The sequence below is a fragment of the Struthio camelus genome, chromosome W (genome assembly GCF_040807025.1).
Source record: "Struthio camelus isolate bStrCam1 chromosome W, bStrCam1.hap1, whole genome shotgun sequence".
Lineage (NCBI taxonomy): Eukaryota > Metazoa > Chordata > Aves > Struthioniformes > Struthionidae > Struthio > Struthio camelus.
Genome location: NC_090981.1, coordinates 18108917 through 18132495, shown reverse-complemented (window position 1 = coordinate 18132495; position 23579 = coordinate 18108917). Strand labels below are relative to the sequence as shown.

The 23579-nt window shown below is 40.1% G+C and overlaps 1 long non-coding RNA gene across 4 annotated transcripts; it reads left to right on the top strand.

Annotated features, from left to right (window-relative positions):
* The first annotated feature begins 1963 nt into the window (after positions 1–1963).
* LOC104150274 (uncharacterized) lies at positions 1964–22163 on the top strand. Of its 4 annotated transcripts, XR_695564.2 has the most exons (6): positions 1964–2162; positions 14982–15057; positions 15602–15662; positions 16056–16275; positions 16705–16772; positions 21133–22163. It is a non-coding gene; the product is annotated as an uncharacterized lncRNA (long non-coding RNA). The 4 variants fall into 4 exon arrangements; XR_011137276.1 differs by lacking the exon at positions 15602–15662; XR_695565.2 differs by lacking the exons at positions 14982–15057; positions 15602–15662.
* The last annotated feature ends 1416 nt before the right edge of the window (positions 22164–23579 follow it).

Sequence of the window (23579 nt, the reverse complement as noted above, 5' to 3'; positions counted from 1 at the left end):
AGAGAGTGGCTCTCAATTCACTACCCACAGTAGCAGTAAGAGATTTGCATCAGAGCTGAGAATAAAATTCTTCTCTAGCCATTTGCTCTAGCTATAAAATCACCCTTAAAAGACCTTTTGTTACTCTGCATGATTTGAAAGGTGATTGTACTCCACCACTTTAAAAGTTCTGTAGTGGAAGTACATTCTTCTCCTAAACTTGTAATTTAACCCCAATGTGTATTGGGTGTCTTCCCCCTTCTCCTCCGTTAAAAACAAAATTGGGAAGTGCTCTGAACCTGTCAGTAAAGTCTGCTACTAAGACTTGAATGCTAAAGCTTGTAGAATCAAAGCCTTGGCAGCACCAACGATTTTGCCTTTGAACCACGTTCTTCTTTTCATGCGTTGACATAGGCGTGCCTTTCAGCTGCTCTTCAGCTACAGCTGTGTGCACTTGTATCGATAAACTTACCAAATAAACTCAAGCAAAATTGACTGTCAAAGGGAAAGAGATAAGTAAAAAGACATTTTCCTTTGGAAAATAAAAAATGAAAGAAAAAGAATGGGAAGTCAAGTATTTTTAAAATCAGGCCAAACCACTGCAAATATTTTCTCAAACAGACCATAGCACTTGGTAGGGAATGTAGTCGTGATTAATATCTGTGTTTACTGAATAGCTTTCGTCTATCAGACATTTATAAAGCACACAGGGTATGTGGGAACTGAATATGTTTCAATATGCTTTTGTTATTATGTGATACCTTACAGTTTATGCAGGATGGGGTGTTTCGCAGAGTACCTGTGTTCTGTCGTTTTACAAATGGGTCGTCCCAAACGCCTGCGAGAGTTTTCTTGGGCTGATTGTCCAGCGCATGCTGGTTGTGTTTGTTTTCTTGCTGTGCAGTTCCCTGTCTTGCTGCATACCACCTCTCTGTTGTTTGGGAGAATGCCACTATACAGCACACCTCACTCCGAGAACTGTCATTGGGAATATGTTTGACAACCTTAAAATGAGAATTCCGCCTCCCCCACCCCCGCCATGACGGTATTTATATACTGTCCATACCTGCCAGTATTTATATGCTGCATACGTTTCCTGCCGTATGGTCAGGGCACTAGAGAAATAAAACAGTTGCAAGACACTGAGCAGCCTCTGAGGAGATACCGTAGGCAGAGAGTAAAGACAAGCACCTGTCAAATACTTTGACAAAGCCTTGTGCCTGCAGAATGTTTTAACCTGACTGGCCAGGCATGCCAGTAGGCTGGGGAGAGCAACAACAGGTGATGGAGGTTAGCATCTCAAATGAGAAGGACCTGGAGAGTACTTGGATGGCTCTCAGCAAACCTTCTGAGCTTGTTTGGATGCTGAGGTGAGGGTAGAAGAAGGAGATGTTACAGTAGCATCTGTTAGAAGTCACCATGGGAGAGTCCTATTTTAAGGAGCAAACTACCTGACAGGTAGTACAAGGCGAAAGTGCTGAAGACAAAAAGCTAACCTGCTTTTGTCCCAGCAGCTGTGTAAAGAGCATGTATAAAGCAGTAAAAGACAATGCGCCTTGTTGGGTTTTGGTTTTTTTTTTTGAACAGCATCTGTTTGCAGCTGCTAATAGAAATAGGTCACAGGATGGATTAGCTGAAGTAGTCAAAGGGGCATGATAAAGATGTTATAGAACTGCAGGGTTTTTTCAGTGCATTTAACAGCTTTATATGTGGTAAAGCTTAGACCCTAGCAATTTTCTGACCCTGCAGTAGCAGACCAGGTGATTGAGGTGACGTTGTGTTGAGCCAGACCCCTTGCTAGCTGCTGCAAGTTAACTACATCAAGCTAAGTCCCTTGGCCTGGCCTTGTTAGGGCAGCTTGAGGTCGTTAATCCTTACCAGCAGGCAGTTCTGCTGCTGTTTACTTGAATGAGCTGGAAGAAGAGCCTGTGGTGCAGTGTCTGTGCTTCAGTGTTTAATTTGTCACTGCGGTGGGATGGGACGAGCACTGCTATGGCAAAGCAACTGGGGGAGAAGGAGGAAATCAAGCTGTTGCTGCTGCACAGCATTTATCTGACAGAGAGACGCTGAGGCATCGCTGTCAGCTAACCAGTCTGATGGTGGTAGATCACAGGTCAGGGCTGTTGCCAGGAAGGTTGGTGACGTTATTCAGAGGCTGCTGATATCCAGAGTCCAGCGAGAGGGTGAGTTATGGGTGTCTTTGCACAGGTGTGGACCTCAGATTATATTAATGGGACATGGTTGGCCTAAGCTAGATGTAGTCACTATTTGCTAAGGTGAAAGGGATGGAGATAGAGTACTGAACAGCTTCTCCCTCCCTGTGTGATCTGTAATGCATGCTGTGTCAGATAGTGCTCATGAAAGAGGCCACAGTTCCCTCAGAGAATTGATAAATTTTCCTTGTCTTGTTTATTCATTATCTCCTAGGCCAGGGAAGCATATTATTTTGATCTGGGGAAGGGTATTTTGCCATCGTGTTGCAGTGTTTTGCCACCAGATTTCCCTGTGTTAAGTGATCTAGAAATATGTGGGATTGCTGAGTTTCTAAAGATCCTTTTCTTCTCTGGGGGTTAGGAATAGGATGGCTGTTCCTTTAAGCCTCGGGTAACCCATTAGCAAAGTATGATTTCTGGTATTATTCTGGAACAACTTATTTTAGTGAATGCTTGGAGAAGTTAACGCAGGGGAGTTATAGTAGAGTCTGCTTTGGGAATGAGAAGGTAAATGGGATTGTCTTATGGAAAGACTGGATGTCTTTCTCATCATTTGTCTTCTAGTAGAAAATTAAGAGACTCATAGGAGCGTTCACTGTCCTTGCTGATCTTATGTGATTAAAATAATTGAACCCATGGTAACTGTTTCTCTGTATTTTGCGGACCTATGGAAGGTTAGAGAAAAATGCTTGGTTTAAAATAATAATTAAAAAAGCATCTTCATAGCTGACTGCCTCTGAAATGTCCATACTCTATGCCTTCTACATGCTATGTCCTCCATTTTATTTTTCTAGAGCATTTTCAAGAAGCTATCCTGTTACATCCCAAACTCAATGGAGTTCTGATTGGAATTAATTCAGTATTTCAGAAAAGACCTGCTGTAGTTGAGGCTTTTTTTTTTTTTTTAGTGCTTACCATGACATTTGCACTGCAGCATCATAGAAAAGTCCCTCCAAACTCATGCCAATTTTTAGATGCCCTCTTTTGTCTATAGAAGATCTATAGAGGGATCTTGCATAATATTCACAGTCTGCAGGATCATCCCCTGTTCGTAGCTGCTCTATTAAATGTTGTTCAACTTGATCCATGGGCAATTAAAAGCCTTCTGGTGATTGTTTCCTCACCTAGACCACCTCTCCCAGTGCTGACCATGATGTATTGTCTTTGGTACTTTGGTACTTTGTGGGTGCTCATACCCTACAATGCGTTTAGGTTTGGCAATGGGAACACTTGCAGAAATAGTGCTCTGATTCCTCCGGCTGTGGGTAGGAGCTGAGGTTCTTATCGGGGTGGCATTCTCAGCCCCTTCTCCTTAGATAACCCTAGAGAAGAGCTTCTGTTCAAATACTGGATCTGTAGGTGTTTGTCTTCCAGCCAAATATATCATGGGACCAAACATATAGTAAGTCCCTAAAAAGAAAAAGTCCTGTATCCTGGAAGCATGGATCTATGCTAGATAGGATGGGTGCTCATAGCATGGGTGCTCTGCTAGATAGGTAGCAGTAAGCTCACATTTACTCAAAAGGGAAACTTCTTGCTGTAGAAAACACCAGCGATTCTGATTTTAAAATCTGGTTGTATGTGAACCCCAGGTACTTCAGGGCAAGCATATTAGAGCTAATTTGTAACATCAGCAGCTTTGTAATCAGTTGCTCCAGTTTGTCTTCTGCCCAACAGGGTCACATGAGGAAGGGAAATGTGGATGAAAACCAATACAGTTGTCATTATCAGTTGGCCAAGAGGCTGGAGAATTGCCTACTGAAATACTCAAATAATGAGAAAAAAGTTAACAACATACCAGCTTCCTCTACTGCCTTTAGTTATCATGACCCCACAGTACCGTTAACAAAGGTCAGAGGACAGTCAGCTTCCAGTACTAACAGAAAGCAGAGGAAAATAATCTAACACCAAAAGCAGACTCTTGTAAAAAAATTTTTAGAAGAACTAACAAAGTTCTTTAAAATATAAAGCTAGAAATAAAGCAAAGTACGTGCTTGAGTAAAGGACTAAGATTTTCTGTGGTATTAAGGGTGTTACATTGTCCGTGTGTGCATTTCTTAGCAATGGAGCAGGAAGTTCAGGAATAACTGGAGAAGAAAACTGCTAAAACATAATTCTGTTGCTAAAACTTTTCAGTAGAGCTCTTAATACCATGTCATTACAGACTTCTGAGATGTTGCTCATCAGTCCTTCTTGCTTATCCTATGCCATTGTGCTTATTGAACGCAAGTATTGCAAGTGAAATGCTTCAATACATTGAATTCCAGACTAGAGGCGGTGTGCTGGGGTCAGGAAGTTAGCAATAAGCTTACAAATGAAGTTATATGTGGTTGGGTTTTTTTTGTTTGCTTGCTTGGTGTTTTTGGCCAGCATTTTCATGTGTAAGCTGTTCTGTCAGGTAACTAATATCCCAGTGTGGGCACCAGAGCTTTTGGGAGACACGTGGCTTCCAGGTTCCTATTCTGTTCTCATCCTGAAATGTTCTGCAAACACTTTCCAGCCACTTCATCCTACACATGTTGCTTACTGCATCATGGCAGACGTGTGGCTGCAGCCCTTGCAACCTCCATCTGTCAGGCACTTTGTCTTCGCCTAAGTGCCCCCTAGTCCACTCCTTGCCATGACCTTGGCAAGGACAGCTACTTCTGACTTTTTTTTAGTCATATATGCAAAACTAAAATGTTTGGACACCTGGGGCCATATTCTTAGTTGCTTTTGGCTTTTTTGTAGCACTTGATTGGCAGCAAGAGATAAGATAGCATCTGGATTTGGCTGTCCGTCACCTAAGGGTGTGCTTGGTGAATGTAGAGTTGGCATAGTTCATCCAAGGCCACGGTTTAAATTTGTGGGGATGGAGGTGAGCAACAAATAGGCTACGCACCATAGCTCTTCTCTGGCTGTATCTGTGATAGCAACCCCAAATCCCCTCTGATCTCTTCTGGTGATCAGGAAAGAGTAGCTATGCCCTGAAAATAACGGGTTTTAATGTGCTTTTCTATTGTGCCTCTTCTCTGCTACATTAAACTGCATCTTAATACAGCAGAGCATCTGAGCTAGTCAGTAAGTGCCAAATGTTCCCATTTTCCCCTCTATGCTATTTTTCAAATACCACTGACATCCTTAAAACCCTCACCAAGGTGCTGCTAAACTGTTAAATCCTATTTTGTGCCAGCAGGCCCCAGCCTAAGCACTAATGCCATCCCACAGCTAATGAGCTGCTAAGAGCTGTATCGGATGTTTGAAACCCCAGGGGTGCTGGGTCCTGGAGTTTAGAGCCTGACCTGGAAGCAGTCCAAGCAAAAAGAGATACCTTTCCAAAAGGATAGTAAGTGCCTTATTTCCCAAGGTGTTCGTTCACTTGATCAAAATCCTAGTTCTTCAAATAGGTTCTAAGATATATGTATATCACGGACCTAGTACACATTCAGAAGAGCCTCAGAATTACAGTCATGAGGCTTATGTTATAATTAGTTCCAAAGTTAGGTGTTAGTCTGGTTAGGGAGTAGTCTGAAATGTGGAATATACTCTCTGCCTGCCTATTCTTACCAGTTAGGTTATTTTCCAAAACCCTGTGTTACAAAGACAGAAAAAGGCTTTCTTGCTCTTTACATTACAGATATAATTGAACAAGGAAGGAACAGCTGTGATCTAGCATATACTTAGTTAAATCACTTACAGATTCTGCTGGTGTCTTGTATTTACCTGTGACATGTTTTTCTATAATCTACTTTACTAAAATCAAGAAAAATAGGGGATCATGTGTAATGATACATTAATTAATACTGAGTTTAAAATCAATTCTAATGATATTTAGTGGGAACACTAAGGGAATTTGTTTTAATCTTTGTTTTTACGAAAAATAAGATGAATTAATGATGAGACAGATGGAAGATGGTCAATAGTATTATATTATCATACTTTTAAAACAAATTGTAGTAGGATAAAAATCACTACAGGCAAAAAAATAAAAAATTAAAAAATATGTAAAGCCTGTAATTGATTTCCTCTGAGAAGAACAAAGTAATACATTTAAAGTTTACTGGCACTTTTAAGTTCTCCTCTCTTATCTTCCCTAAGGTGCTTTTTTTGTGTGTGTTTGTGGTGGGTTTTTTTTCCTGATTTGCTTGTTCTTATTTTTGGGGATATTTTAGTTCTTTTACTCAGGATAAAGGGAAAATTTAATAAATATTAAAGGATATTTGCTTACCAATCTGGGTATTTAAAAATTAGTTAGGAATGCGTGCTCAGGGTCATAGCCATTCAGTGCTGAGACCTGAGATGAGTTGGGCACCTCCGCGCTAGGTGTAATCCAGCTGCCCAAGGATGAATCCCATGCAGCAAGCAGCTGTCAAAGCTATTCATTAGGAAGTGCTGAGGACATAAGGACAGCTCAAATCCCGCTCCTCTAAAATCTGAACATCTTTCATCATCACATGCCTCTTTTTATGGGGGCCCTGCGGCCCCGTATCTTTCTTTAGGACAGCTACACGGAGTATCTAAATCCCTGTAACGCCTTTATATTGTCTAGCTTCAAAAGAACGATTCAAACCACCTACTGTGCAAGATGGCCTGATCTTGCAACCATTTTAAAGTAAAATAGTACTTCCCTTTTGGACAGGAAGTTTTTGGGACGGTTCAGCAGCCAGTATTAAGTGTTTCACTGTGAGCTGGGAGGTGCTTGAGATCTCTTTTTCCATGGCAGGCAGCCAGAGGTCTGTCTCAAACCCTGGTCCCTCAGGCAGCTCAAATCTTACCTAACGCATCTCTGAGTTCGGCTCAAAGTAAAGCCATTGCCTTTGTACCACCCCCGCCTTTTTTTTTTTTTTTTTTAATTGCGGCTATGCCAGTGTGAATTGCTGCTGTATATGCACCCCATTCTTGTACTGTTCCTTAGACATCTACTTTGAACCACTCCTGAAGACCAAGTACAGGCTAGATGGACTGTATCTGCCCCAGGCAAGCCCTCTTGTGTTCTTGTAGTAGCCTGCTCAAGGAGTGAGGAAGGCTGCAGGGCCCCTCTACAGTCTGAGAGTACTTGATCACACAGCTCTTATTTCCTAGGAATATGACTTAATCCTCCCCAGCCATTGGGAATGCAAGAAGAAAGCCTAATTGGAGTCGAGGAGACAGTGAACAAGAGAGAATTTGGCTCTCTTCTTGGTGCTGAGAAGTCTTCCTAGGGAACAGGGGTGGGTCAGGGAGTCCTAAATTCTCATTTTTGCTTCAGAAACTGCTTATGCATTTTGCATTAGAGTTGTTAGATGAAACATGAGTTTCACTAGGAGCAGAGACCAGAATCTAGGGCTCTGCGTTCACTGGCAGTGGCTAGGACCCTCGTGCCCATTCTTTTTGGCAGAATATGAATTTTGCATTTCTTTTGCATTCCTTTTGCGCAGTGGTTCAAGCTAATAACAGGATGAAGAATAGTTCCAGGCATGCCCAGTGATTAAAGATGTGCTGTGAATGTAGAGGGCTGTATTCAGACTATGGCCTGAGGCCCCCAGATTGTTTGTATCCTATGCCCTGGGGAAGCTCTATAACTATTGTACCTTGTGCAGATGTTGGCGGTTGCAGCTTCCTTTCTGTGTCTATTAAATGTGTGGGGTTTTTCATTTGTTTGCTTTTCTGTGCAGGATCAGGGCTCAGTACAGCCTTCTCTTCATAATGTTGATAAGTCCCCATTACTCTTCTTCGAAATCAAAATTAAAGTCATTAGTCAGCTAATAGAATTTCTAATGTCTTTTTTTTCCTCCCTGGGTAACTGAATTAATATCCCACATCCTGAACACCTCCACTGCATAACGATGCTTCACATGCGCAGAGCCAAAACTATTCATTATACACACATTCTGGTGATGAGCAGTAATGTGGTTTGTTATATAGATACAAGAGCAGATTTGCTTGATTATTTACCTTTTTTTAGTAGGACAGCTTTTTAGGAAGATATGAAAATGGATTTAATGCCCCTGTTTCCCTCCTTCTCTCCCAGAATTTTCCCTTCACATTTGATTCTCCTGTATTTCCTGGCTGCCATGTATGAAATGAAATCCATATTCTTTCTGATTTGCTTCCCATATTTTGTAGACTCCACATGATCCTTTCCTCCTGAAAATAGGAATCTTTTCAGTTGGACGATTTTGCAACATACGTATGCCTTTTGCAGTACGCTTGTCTTTTAGGAAGTCAAAAGTGCCCCCACAGGTTGTGAAAGTCAGCTGAAACTGAGGGAACCGCAAGGTATTGCAGGACTTGCCCCTTTATTTAGCAAGAATTTTCATGTCCACATATGCCCAACAAATAGCCTAGTTAAAAGCAGCTGGAACCATTTCAAAGGGAAGTTATTGTTTATAGTAAATCTGCAATTTTATCAGCCATTACACTTTTCTGTCTTAAAAGGACTCCTCCTTTGTTTCTTGGAAAAGTGCAACAGAGCAAATTTAAAATGTCTCATGTCTTACATTTATCAGTAAGTAGGTCTACTTATGGAACTCATCAGAAAAATCTTTCTGCAGGTAGCTGTGGTGTCCTTTGGGCTTTTTTCCCTCCATAGCAGCAATCTGTAATCGCTTCTTAGCAGTGATTTACAGACATCTTGTCAACCATCCAAATCCTTAAAAACAAACCCAAAACCTCACTGATTTTTTTTCCTGGCGTTAACTTCACTTAATTTTCACTTTCTGAACAATGCACACACATGTTCGTATGATCTCGTCTATATAAATACGAAACCTAAGTAGCATTCTAGATATAAAGGATATTTAGAGGAACGTGGAGATTGCAGTTCACTCTAAATTCAGAATTAGTTCTGTGTCTCTGAAGTTACAGTATGCCAAATCCATCTATAATGTGCTCAGAAAATAAAACAGCATCCATCTGTAAGTAATCTGAATTGAAGGTGTGGTTTCTTCAGTTTTGCAAGCATAATCTTTATAGGGCATGCATTTTAAAAATTTTATCTTATCTTGTAAACATAGCATTGTTGGTCTCACTGTACACTTTCAGGCAATATTCCTATAAAGCAGAGTAAGGTAATTCTATAAATTACTGGAAAGCATTTTTTCGTGTACAGTAAATCAACCAAGATTGCTCAGCAGTTTAAAAAAGGAAAAAAAAAAAAACGATGAAGTACTTTGATCTACCGTGTGTCTGGGGAAAACCTAAACCAACTCAGTACAGTTATTACGCTTGTTAAGTGAGTGCTGATGTTGCGCTTTACGCTATTGAAAAAGTGGAATACATGGACGTTAGCTCAAAGATCTTGTAGTTTTGTGCATCACAGCAGAATTAGTCTTCCAAAAGGAAGAGCTTTATAAAGAGGAGATTCTACATGTGAGTTTTCCTGTGAAGTGCCAAGGGATGGACTTGGCCCCTCACAGAAGAAAGGGAGACATCTCTATGGCTCCATTGAGTTCATACTTGCCCAAATGACCACTTATGTGTTGGTTTCCTTGAGTTAATAGTAAGGGAACTTTTTTTTCTTGATCTCCTCACTGCTGTCTGTGTCCTTCTCAGCGAAGGAGTTTCACTTTACGGGAGGCCGTACGCTGCAGTGCAAGCAATGCAGTGGGATGACCCACGACTTTCTGCCTGACGGGTGTATGTTCTCAAGATCAGAATATAAACTTTGGCTATAGGAGTTAGAAGTGTAGTCAATTCATTATTTCACTCATTCTCCTGATTGTCAGTGTAAACTATGCATTTAGCATTTTTGCTTCAATCAGCTTCCTCAATAAGTCACTTTACAGAGATTCTTGGAATAGCATTTTACAGCCTAACATGTGTATCACAGAAAATATTACCTGACGTTCTGCCAGCGTATTTTCTTTCTTCAAGGCTTTCTTCTCGTTCCTGGTAATGGCAGGAAGAGGAAGCACAAATTATAGTAATCTGAAAGTTGACTACTTTTAAACATTTAGGACCTGGAATGGTCATTTGTCCCTACAAAGACTTTACACTTAAGTGCTATTCAGAGTCTCAATCTTTTTTTTTTTTTCATGCCAGGTGTAACCATTAGACCCTCTAAGTGTGACTTCCTATCCCAGGCCATTAAATCTTATTACTGAGCTTTACAGTATGTTTCACTAAAGCATGTCTCCAGAAAAAGCATCCAGCCTGGAGCCGAAGCCACCGCAGTAGGAACCCATTGCTCCACTTGGCAGGAAAAGTGACTTGATTTTCGTTTTCCTGATGGAGTTCGGGAGGCCATTAACTTCAGAAATACATATAAAAAGTGGGGTAGGGAAGTTTGTAAATAGCTCAGATTTGCTTTGTAACTTACGGCGATAAAGTGAAAGTTATCAATATATCATTTTGCAACTGAAACCCTTCTCTTACATAAGGTGCTTAGGAAAGCGTAGGAAAAAAGGATTGGAGAGTGGGTCTTGCTCTATGGTTCCTGGACATTAAATAATAGATTAATGATGGTTGGATTACAGCCAGGCAGCCAAGGAAACCAAGGCTGTCTTCTCAAAAGCATCGATATGCACAAGAAATACAGATGGGCTGGTTACAAGCACAGGACGTTCGCTCCCTGGTTGAGGTGCTGTGCAGTATCGCCTCAACATTTGGGGACAGTTATTCGGATAACAGGGGAATTATTCCCAGCATGCCCAAATGCAGCATAGAAATCCTGCTCTGTTGCTTGCATGGGGAAAGGGAAAGAGGAGATTTCCCCCACAGCGTGTTTGTGCAGTAGAAAGCCTGTGCTAGTCCTGCAAGGGAACTGCGTGCTTCCATGTTTTCCACATTAATCTCCAATTAATCCAAGTGAATAGTGAGTTCTAGCTGTCTTAATACTATTTTTCAAACCTTCATAAAACCAGTGACGGTGTCTCTCTGTATGAGAAATACAAACCAAATTCATACCTGTTTCTACAAGAAGTTATAAATGGGAAGAGTTTGACCTGGCATTTTGTGAAGTGTTAGTTCGTATTATCTCATCTGTTCCAGAATGAAAGTTGCTAAATTCAGTCAAAATTAAACTCTACACTGAATATGTGCTTGGTTAACTTTATTTTTATCTAATGCAGTCAGACTTTTTAAATAATTCCATAACATTAGTTAGGAAGATCTTTAACACTTATTAAAATAAAAATCATTGCAAGGTTAAAATAGCTCTTCAGGCTTGAATCAGTCCATGTCATTTAGACTGCTCACTGCTTCTGGCTTTGAAAATATTACAGATGGTCAATAAACTCCAACAAATGTTCATCAGAACTGCAGGCTGACGATTCAGTATAGTCTGGAAGCCATATAAATACTAATGCAGACAGCTGGTGAAATTGCTTTTCCGCAAAATGAAGTGATTGTCAAAAATATCTCCTAGGTTGACCAAAAAAATGTTTGATGCATCTCCTTTCTTTTTTCACAACTAAATAATAGCAATTCTAATAGATTCCTATTTGCAAGTCATTTTCTTAATGGTGCTGATGCTTTATAGTTCTTAAGGAGATTATACTTCATAAATGTATCAACAGTTGCACTCTACTAATTTGCAGAACAAATTTTTAAAAAAAGAAAAGCTCTATTTAGAGCTGTGCTATCTTTTGCTACGCTGTCAGATGACGTAGCGACACCTGCCAAAGGTCATCCAGAAAAGCATATATCACAAGGCGAGTGGATGTCTCTTTACGTCACTTTAAATAGAGACTGCTACTGTTTGAGCTGAGCTACAAATTCAATTCCCTGCAGTAATTTAGGATAAATGTCTTTAGAGATGCTCATACATCCTGCTAGGTCAATTTGTCTTTCAGCACCAGTTGAAGAGAAACAAGTTTGTGGAGACTAACGCCTGGGTGTATTTAAGGAGGGAATGCATTCACTTATCTTTCCAGAGGTTATGTACAAATTGGTATTTTAGGATCAATGGAAGAAAATGGAAAAAAGAAAGAACTGGCCCTTGACCACCGAGATGACGGTGATCCTCATTTGTAAATCTCAACAAAGCCCAGGCATGAGAGCTGTCCCGCTCCTCCTTGGACCTGCAAGTGGGACGTAGCTCCAAGCGATGCCATTATATCTGGCAGGGAAAGTGTGCACATGCAGGCTTTTTGAGAGGTGATTTCCAGCAGGAGGGAGGGACCACAGTGGCCTTAGTGGCAAGGCTAGAGCTGGGAAAACCAAAGGAGCAGCGGTGGCCGCTGCGCCTTCCCCAGCAGTTTGCGTTCTTGCTGGCAGGCCCGTGGGTGCTTCTTCCCTGGGAGGTGGTTTGCAATTCAGTGAGCGCAGGTTACCAGGAAGAGACATCTCCCTGTGTGTAGAAATAAAAAAAGCCATCCGTTCTTGCGTCTCACAGATTAACTGTCTCTTTTAGTCCTGTACTTGTTTCCCTTAAAGGTTGTTAGCCAGCAGTTTGCTTCCCCTTTCCTTCTGGATACAGTCTCCTTCACCATCCCCCAATATTTAAGCAAGTCTGATTTTCTTTCAGTGCTTGGGTCATGTTCTTTCTTCCTGTCACCTGGGGCAGTGGCAGGGTCAATCGATGACCAGCCAACTTTCAGGAAGCAGTGCTAGGTATGTCAAACCCACACCTCTGCAAAAGAGAAAAGCTCCCATAAAACAATAAACTGCTGAACTAACTAACTGCTGGCCTGCCCTTAGCAGGCAGATAACCAGCTTCTGTGCAGGCCATGCATCAGTCTAGCCAGAGGTACCATCCCTCAGGAGACGGGTCACTTCTTGCACTGAGTTTTGGTGATTCTTCTCCTTCTCCATGTTCTCCCCCTCTCCCCCTCTTCCTCTCTCTCTGTTGTTACCAACTTAAATAGTTTCAGTGCTTGCTGTCAGACTTGCAGAGATTGGTTACATGCTATTGGCAATGGGAGAACAGGAAAAAGCTTCCTAACAGTAGCTATTATTGCTGTTTTCATGTTAAGAATTTGTGCTGAAGATCTCCTAGGGATCTAATCCATGAAGGCATCCTTCTTTTTTGTCTCACGCCCAAAAGCTATAGGAAAAAAAAAACTGAGATAATAGTTTTGAATGCGTCTTCGGTGTCTTATCAGAGGTCCCATGGGCTTGCTGAGTTGCTTTGGTCAAAGTACTTGCTTTTTCTGTGTCTCAGTTCTTTGATTAGTAAATTGGAAATAATTGCACTCACTTTTTTAAGCGCTGCTTTAGTGAACCGATCTCAGTGCCAAGTATTACTTTATTTCTGTTAATGGCACTACAGAGTACCAGTAGTACTTTTTCAGAAAAACAAACTACTTGAAGAGGCTCCATTTCCTTTCCTCTCTGCTTCCTCGCTGTCCCAGCACAAGTGTCCTGGCCCATGTTACTTCAGCCATACTGGAAAACATTAAAATGATTGTGATAACTCTCTGCAAATTCATTCTGATAGCAGAAGTGAAACTTGTATCATCTGTTACTCTAGTGCTAGCATTAAATCCCATCAGTATCAATCAGCCCAAAATTCTGCAGTTCTGCAGGCATGATGCAGTGTACAAGACCTGTTTCATCAGTGGCTTATCCTAACCTTACTATAGTTACGTTTCTGCAGTCTTTTTATCTCCTTGAGATCAAACCTTCATCACTTTCCATGAAAAAATAGAAGCGTTTGCTTATTGTGCAGCTTACTGATTTGCTGAAAAATAACATTAACAACAGTGATGAAGCCATGACAAAAAAAGTTGTGTGTGAAAATACAGGTTGGTAGACAAAAGAGGTTGAAATTGTAGTAGAAACCTAGAGCATGCCGTTATTATTTCTTTATGGCAAGGAGGTGCTCGGCAACATTCCCACTATAAAGAATTTAGAAAAAGCTACCTGCTTCAACTATGCCCTTGTGCATAATAGGAAAAGCTGGCACTGCTCAGCTTTTGCTTTTCAAATGCTGTCCATCGTAGAGAAATACATTTCATACTTTCTGTAACAAAGGAATGACTGGAAGACAAAAACTCTGCCACAGAAACCAGCTATCTACTAAAAGATAAGCAAAGCACATCAGTTGAAGTTACGAGCATGAGATTAAAAATAGGGCAGGAATTAAGTCCCTCAGACTAATGCTTCTATTTAGCATAGGTCTGCAACCTAGCTCGGCTTTATGTACAGCTAGTTAAAAATCCTGTGTAGTGTGAGATGAGTTTGGTTTCTTTTAACATTCTTATTGCTTAAAAAAAAAAACTGTTAATCATCTTTCCAGGATGCTGCAAATAGTACTTACTTTGAGTTCTAGTAAGATGGAATTTTTTTTTTTTCCATAGGAGGTGGAGCTTTAATGTCTTGTTGTTTTAAAAACCTGATATTTTCACTGTACGGTTTTTTTGCCATATGTCAAAAATTATTCTCGTTGCAGACTATCTTGCCGAATACTGATTTGAAAATAATAACGTGACTAAGTTTTTGGGGCTGTCTTTTGTGGGGGAGGCCTGTATGTTGGTTTATTGACTGTCAAAGGGGTTACAGTGAGGAAGTTTAAATAACGGGAAGGAGGTTAAAAAAAAAAAACAGTGGACAACCTCTTCCTTTGCTACTTACAAATCAAGAAAAATAAAGATGCAAATGTCATCATATGACTCTGTTTTGCCCTTATGAATGTACGTGTGTGCATGGGGAGAGGCTAGGAGGGTATTCCTCTGAGATATGGAAACTAATTCTACCTGCCCTGGGCATTTCTTTTTCAAAAAAAAAAAAAAAATCTCAGAATCGTGCAATGAGACTAATTTTTTTCGTTATCATTATTTTTCCCCCCAAAGTGGCTGATATCAAGTCAGTGTGTAAACACATAATTAAGCATTTTAAATAGCTCTCCATGTGTTCCATTGATTCAGCTATCCGTCATGCATTTTATAGGTGCTCATTGCCTGAAAAATTACATCACTTATTTGGAGTCTAAATACCACGTGCGGCTGAAGAGCTGCGTACCGAGGTTTGAAAACACTGTCCTTACGCTTGTTGCAAGGCGACGGTGCGCTTTTAGTCATCCTGGGACAGGATACTCGGTTAGGGAACGTGGCGGTGACAGTTTGCACTAGCTGAGGATCTGCTGGCTGCGTTCGTGCTTTGCATGCGCCGTTGGGATCGTGTTGTATTTGAACCGTGTTATTTAGGAGTTTGAGCACGAGTACGTGATGGCGGGTTGGTTGGGGGGGGGGGGGTGCTGTTCATACTGCATAGGAAAAGTCCGCTAAAGAAAACGTGACTACTGGTTAGTGCTTGGATTGGTCTCCAAAACATAGTATTTAGCTTGCAAAGCTTTCATTGGAAAAAATACACCCAGCGCACACACTAAATGAGGCGAGATGCAGGAAGATCATTGTGTAGTGGGTTAGTCAATTAGCATGGCAAACTTGTGCTGCAGGATGCAGTGTATGGAAGCTGATGCATGGCCATTTTGCCCCCCCCCCCCCCACCCCGGTGTGACCTTCAGCATGAAGAAAAAAAAATTATCTGTGTCTGGACTGCTCTAATAGTATTGAAAAGATGCCTTTGCTCGTCAGAGGACTATACAGTAGACTGCTGCTGTGGGCTGAGGTGAGTTTGTATTAAACAATAGATATTGCTTTGATCCAATCTACATAGCATAAGGCAGGAGATACAAGAAAAGAGATGGATTCTGTTGGCGTGCAATTAGTTTGTTACCAAATGCACGTGCATTTTTAAAAGCCAGCTTGCCTGGAAAAGCTGTTGGACCTGGCAACGTATTTATCTTTTGCTAGTGAGTAAACGGGAATTTCTACCTTTAGGAGGATTAAACTTGAGGTCAGAGCGAAGCAGCTGTATCACAGTTCAATCGGTGTCTCTAGGCTCTCAGTTGTAACCTACTCAAAATTCTGGAAGTGGGGTGGGTTTTTTTTGTTTGTTTGCTTGTTTTCCTTCCGTTCCTTTGGCCTCAGTTTGATTTATACGTGCTTTTTTTTGGTACAGGAGATCCAAACCCAAGGAGAAAAAAACATATGAAGCAGCAGGCTTTTACTATATGAGAAAGCATACTTGAAGTTGTTTTCAGAGCAGAAAATGTGTTCGAAGAGCCCTAATGACCTACATATAGAAAAATAAAATAAAAAAACACCTCACATCATTATGAAAGCCAGAAGAGGAAAACAGGAGGTGGATCTCACTGCTTAACAAAGCACTGAACTTCATGGTAAAGTCTCCCTGCAACTTTTAGATTTATCTTCGTCTTTTACTAGCCTTCAGAAACACTCATTTTTGGCTATGTTGTAGCTTAAACAGAAAGTTTCTCAAGTCTTTTAATGTGTACCTCTCTTTAGCAGACTCAGTTTAGAAAGGTTTTTTTGCCTCTGCATAGTCTGTGGCCCCCGGAGGGAGGGCGAGGAACACGTTGTTCGGCCATGTGTGTTTGGGAGCAGCGTCTCCGCTAGCTCTGAGGGGAGTTGGCACCGGTTGTTGCTCACTGAGGAATTGTGCAGAGCCTGTTCGATCACTTAGAAAAAGCAAATGCAATGCTTATTTCTAGGTCTTTGAGTTCAATAGGCATGGTGGCATCTCAGAGGAATAAGGCATCCGTCGTGTTAAAGTTGCTTTTTATTTTTATTTTTTTCTCCCATTGCAGGAAGCAGAAAAGGAACGGCCGCTGAAGGACTGTGTGGCCTACTTAAGGAGGAAAGGACAGGCATATCGGTAAGTTTGAGACCACTTATTCAAAATGCAATTACATTAGTCCGATACAAAGAAAAATACATAAACAAACAGAAAAGGAAAATTAGGAAGCACGGCTGGAGTGCCAGCAAAAGGCATCTCCATTAGGCTCCCACTTCATGGTGTGAATATTTCTCCACAGGGCAAGTCCCAGGAGCAAAGCAGCACAGGGTAGCCTGCAAAAAGGAGAGGTTCAGATAATACATTGTCTTAAAGCTAACCCTCTGAAGATTCATTCACCATTTACAGTCACGTTTATCTGTCTAAAATCTCCCTTTTTGGTCACTTTGTGCAGGTAGCAAAGTTCTGGTTTATTCAGAGGACCATGCATTAATCTTTCAAGGGGAGACACAGTAGTAGGGTCGTAGTTGGCCTTTTTCTGAGCCTTCTGAATCTCTTCATTCAGTGTGTCGGCCGCAATGAAACATCTCACGCTGAGCATCAGCTGTGGCATCTAAATTGTATTGATGAAGCCTCTACGTAGCTAATTATTTGATACACAAGTTAGTGCTAATGTTTTTGTGGAAACAGCATTATTTACAGGCTTCTGTATCAGATCCTTGTTCACGTGTTCAGCTGAGAACACTGTTTTCAGCTCTTTTTTTCTGGCAGAATAGAAAGCCTGTATGCTGATGGAGCATTTTGCTTTGATCCAGAAGAAAGTGTCTGTAAAAATCAAAAATAAAATGTTTACTAACTTTTCAAGATGTTAAAAAACAAACTGACAGCTTTTGGTCAAGCAGTCTTCAATTTATTTAAAACCGTTAGCTTAATCTCAGTGTAACAAGGCCACAGAAAACCAGAAAGCAAATACTTATTTTCATGTTATTGATTAAGGCCTCAAAATAGTGAAAGGCACAATGCACAATGAATAATTGGCCATGGTCTCTTGAGGCAGAGCCATTTCAGCTTTTTCATCACAAAGCTGCAGGGGACTGTAAACTGGCTATACAAAAATTATCTTCACATAATCTATCAAAGAGACCATCTGACTCCATCAGAAAAAAAGATCATGAAAAGTTATGTATGTTACCCCTTGGAAGTGGAATAAGTGTCTTCTAGGAAACTGCCTTTTTTTTTTTTTTTTTTTCTTTAAAGCAACATTTCATCACTTCCATATAATGCTTTTCTGGAGGAAGATGACAGCTGCTGCGCCTTTATAATAAATTCCGTAGCAGAGAGCTTCAGAGGTCGAGGGAAGCAGCACGCAGCTCTCCCCCCTCCTACTCCCCAAAAAGACCAATGAACTTGAGAGAAAAGAGTCAGTGAAACAATCAATCCAAAATGAGAGAGAACTAGAACTAAAGAAAAAACAAATCATTTAAACAAGAAAAAAAAGGCTTAATATGCAACTTTAACATAACACTTAAGTGAAAACTGATTAAAAAAAGAAACAAATCAGGTAGAGTAAGGATTTGGAATTTGTCCACAAGGAGCATTTGTCCAATGTTCTTCAGTGATAAAACTCATGAAGTCTGTAGAAGGAAAAAACTCTGAGAGTAACTAACTGCACTAAAATGAGTATTGATTTTTTTGCTGCTCAGACAACATAAGCTTTCGAGAGAGATATATTATTTCAAAAGTGAAATAGAGTGCTTTCATGGAGCTGAATGCATTTGCTACTACCTTTGCTACATCCTAGATAAAATCTTAAATACTAGCTGGTTCATTAATTGTAAAAACTACACTCAAATGAGGAGCTACCTGGTAATCTTTCACTTAGCAATTACATTTTATTTATACATCATTAGTATATATTTTATATATTTATATATTTATATTTTTATTTCTATTTTATACATCATTAATATATATTTTATATATTTATATTTTATTTTCTGGATAGTCTCAGTTTCCCACAGAAAAAACAGGGTTCACATTACTCCTTTGAGGCTTATTGCATTTGACTTACAACCTAATGAGGTATGATTGATAGTATTAAAAATGCTGAGAAACACCCAGGCTTTTTGTAATTTTTATTTCTGTGCTATCAATCAGACAAAGACAACTAAGCATCACTGCAAAGTTTGTTTAATATATTCCAATCAATATGACCTCTTGGAAGTAACGGCTCTAGTAATAGAAAAGTGCTTGTGGCATGCCAGTATTTAGGAGGAAGAAGATGGGATGATCTTGACTGCACAAACATTTGCAGTCTTCTAGCAGTATTTTTTTTCTTACATGAGAAGACAGGGCAACGTGATTTGTTTAGTAAGCTGGACTAACTCAAGCAAAAAACATTTTACTATGACCAAATGTAAAGGCACATGTATAATAAAAAGGAATTCAGTATGGCTGGGGGGGGGAACACGCCTCAAAAACATAAAAGATTCCTTTGCACTGTTATAGCTAAAAAAGGTATTAATAGGTAGAGGAAATGGAAGCAAGAGAATGATTTTTACTTCTATACATAACGTTAAGAGGTCAACCTAGGAAATTTTTTGATGCCCACATTTTTAGAAAAGATATACTGAAATACCAGAAATAATGCATAGCGTCATTAAAAAAAAAAAGAATCAAAGGGCAAAGAAAAAGCCTTATATCAATTTAAAGAACTTGAACTGTTCAGCATATCCCTCCCCCCCCCCCCCAAAAAAAAAATTGATAGATAAGTTGCTTATAGGATAAAAGCTTTTTTTCCTCCTGGCGAAGGAAAGTTTTTGCTGCCCTGCAGTCATGATGGGGCCAGAGCAGATCCAGCCAGGAGTGGGACGATGCACTCAGGTAACACAGTGTCCAAGAGCAAGATGAGTTCAAAATGGATATTCACTAAAAACATGTGCCAAGGAGAAGGCCCATACTACCAAGCACTGATTTCACAAGAGTTCAGCTCAGGACCAAACAGTTTAGTTGAACCCAAGCGGGTGGGCTCACTACCTGTTTGGAGCAGCCCTGTAGCTGCCTGAATTGGAAATGAACAATCTAGTTACCTACTCGTTACAGATACTCTGATGGTCTCTTTTGGAGTTAAGCACTCTAAATCTATGCACAGGTGTTGCTGATGGTATAATTCAGCAGCAATTGAATTGCAAAGTATAGGTGGGAAATTAATCTGATCAACAGACCAGGTGTACATTACTGGTACATTACTGGTACAAGCAAGACAAAACAGGAAAAAAGCAGCTCAAAGTTAAGGCTAAATTTCTCAGGCTAAAAATTAGTGGAAAAAAAAAAAAAACATGTGTGTGAGACCCTTTTTATAAAGAGAGCACAGTTTATATGTAGATGCAAAGTGAAGAACGTTTTTTGATCTTCATCACAAAAAGTGTCAGAACTTTAATTGTTTAAGGCATACTGGCAATACACTTTGGCATCTGCAGTGGCTGGCTGCATCAAGATTGTGTATTGTGTACGCAGTTTTTTTTTTTTTTTTGCAATCAGTCAAGCAACTCATATAATTTGTAATGAACAGATTTTTCAGAACCTATACATGGCTTTATATCCTCAGAAGTAGAGTTATTCCGACACGAAGCGAAACATTTTTATTTCTGTTGACTGGGAGTATGTATGTCGAGAACAGCAAAAAGGTGTACTCTTGTAACTGTGTTCTGTGACTCTGATTTAAAGGCTTGTGCCTAGCCTGTTTAAAAAGCCAACCAAACATTTAAAAAAAAAAAAAAAAACCTTCTAACAGGAGCAGTGATATGCCAAGAAACTGCTAGAGAACAGTCTGTTATATTATTATTTTATATACACATAAATAAAAATGTTAAAATATATATATATATATATATAACTACATCTATAAAAGCACTTTCTTTTTAAGCTTAGATAGCACGTGGCAAATGAGCTTTATAGTTTCTACGCACATACTTTTTTCCCTAAATTATTTCAAATTAAGTTTTCCACTTATTCCCTTCCCTAGCTGTGTGAAGAACTACCACAGTGCCACAAATTCAAAAGGCTCAGGCTTTGATACATGTCTTCTGCTGCAGTAATATTTACTGAGGCACTTACAAGCAAGCATCTCACGCACGGTGAAAGAAAACAGCTCATCCTGAAAGATTTGTAGCCTAAACACCCAGTTTCAGAAAAGACCTGCTCGTTGTCATCCCTTTAGGCACATATCTGGACTGACACAAACCGCTGAACGTGTGAAGTTTTGCCATCACTGGCTTGCAGTTTGTCTCAAGCTTGTCTGCGGGCTGAAACCCAAGTCACACTGGTTATATGCACATGTTGCACATTTGTTCATTTTTAATTTTTTTAAACAGCCAGCAGGGCTGTTTTTAAAAAGGATATTTTTCTACCTATCTGATGCACAAATATATGGCCAGAGGCACTTTCTCCTGATCAGAGAACTGCAAAATATACTAATACCTTGCTCTTTCTTTTTTCCCAGATGCTATTTCTTTATATTTAGAAGCCATTTGAAAGAAAAGTGACAGGCGTACAAAGGAGCAAGCGTCACATCAGTAGCCCTAGCAATGTGGTCCGGGGAACAGGAGCACCTGGAGCACCGCAGTGGAAGTCTCCACCTGAGACACCGCAACCCTGTCTCAGGACTGAACCAGCAGTTGTTTATTCAATTTACTCTACAGCTGCTATAGGGCACCAGTGTTTACCCTTTCCTGCCTCCTGCCAAGTCTCAGAGCTCTGCATTTTATTGTTTCCTGTCATCTTTGACCTATGAATTGGTTCTGTCACAGCCTCATATAACGTACAAAACGCAGCAGTTTCTGGAAGATCCTGGCTCAGGCTACGATTGTGAAAGGCACGTCTTTGCGCTGAGGAGCCTAATGTAAAGAAATAGAGCATCGTATAAACGGACAGGGAAAGGACTCTCTGCAAAAAATTACAGCTGCAGGAAAATTAGGCAAAGCATTTCTAAGTCCCTCCTAAAACAGACGGTCCTGTTCATTCCTGCCAACCACACAGAAAGAGAACAGGAGAAAGTCCCTATTAGAGGACTTATGCTAGCTGCAGAGATGGCCCGAGGCTTGCAAAGCCACTCATGCTCCTTCTGCGGTTGTTAGGCACCTCTCCAAATTCCCCCAGGCTTGAAATGCCAAACGGTCTGCTGAGGAGCTAACGCCCCATGCCAAATAAAAGCCAACCAGTCAACCGTGCCATGCTAGGAGACACAAATTAACGTGCTTTGCAGAAGTCCCCCTCCTCTTCCCAGGGTTTCTCAATAACTGGATCAAGTCACATGCCACCAGGGCACGGTTTCACCAGGTTTTTTTTGTTTGTTTGTTTTGGGTTTTTGAAGAAAACTTAATTCTACCAAACAAAGACAAAGAATCTAGTGAAATCTGAGGGAGTATAGTTTCTGAATTTTTGAATTTACCTCCCTTTCAGTGCTTTCATTGTGTTACCACTGACCATTTCCCTCTCTCCCCTCTTTTTTAACTCTCTTACCGTGCAGTGCCAAGGAGAGTTCAGCACGAGACTCCTGCTCCAGAAGGTGGTTCTTCTGGGGAGAAGAAGCTGTCCTGAGAGAGGAAATCCACAAGGAGATAAATATAAACACGCTCAGCAGGAACAAAAGATAACACTGCCAAAATGAATCGGGTGACAGTTGTGCAAGCAACTACAGAATCAGTTAAGTGGAAAAAAAAAAAAAAATCAGAGAAATGAGCCAGGTAGGTTATTTCACTCTGCTATATTTAGAATGAACCAGAACAGGAATCTCGTCTTAATATTAAATAGTTTTCCTATAAACACTTTACAAATGAAAACAACCAACAGCAGCAGAGGCCTCAAGCAGATAAATGGCAGTACAAAGCGAGGACAGTGGAATCATTTGGGCAAGAATTATCGTTGTAATATTTTTCCTTCATTTCTGCCACTAATACTTTAAATAGAAGATTTTCACCTCAAAAATGCACAATAGAACAGGCTAAAAAGACTTCTGTAACTGTGTGTAGCCTGCCTTTTTTTACTGTCAGAATTGGGACACCATAAATACCTCCTATCATTATATCTGAACTTTCCCAATGTAATTAAAACCCATTTCGAACAAATTTACAGATGCAGAACTTATATCCGTAGCTGACAGAAGACGTTTGTCTCCCCTCAGGATTTAATACTGTGTAAATTCTCTTACAAAAATAATACATTTATGTAGCATCACACTATCTCTGAATTACATTTGAAAGATGACTGCAGATTCCAATAACCTGATCTAGTTAGGAATTTCCTGGAAACGGGCAACATATCATAAACATCTTCTGAGAACTGGATTCAATAAATATATCTTATTTTGCTTATGAAAGAATCGTTAAGTAATTGTGATCTGTGAAGTAATATTATACTGCTGTACTACGTATTATTGCCTAGTAGATTTGGAAAGACAGATTTGAGGTTCTTTACTTAAACATTTCCATCATGGCTGGAATACTTAAAATGCAAAAAAAAAAAAAAAACAAAAAAAACCTGTATTTGATTTATTTTTCCATGTACAACTTGCAAAAGAAATGCTTTATTCAAAAGTTTGTCAAGAACCACTGAAAATATTTATCTGTTACATACCTTCATTTGATAGTTCAGTTCCTCTGAAAACTGAAGCTGATAAAAGATATCAGATACCCGATTCTGTCCAATGGGTCTTTACCTCCATTTTGTTTATGTAACTATTAAATTCATTGCTTCTGTTTAGATTAGATTACCATTTATCATTATGCGATAACCAAGAATATACTGGAGGATTGTTCGGCATGCATGCGATGTTCCCTGCAACTGTTCTGTCCAAAGTTATCTTTCAGTATAATTCTTGTTAGCAGTAAGTCTATGTAGCTGCAAAATCACGAGCATAACGACAGACAAACATGCTAGAGACACAGCTCT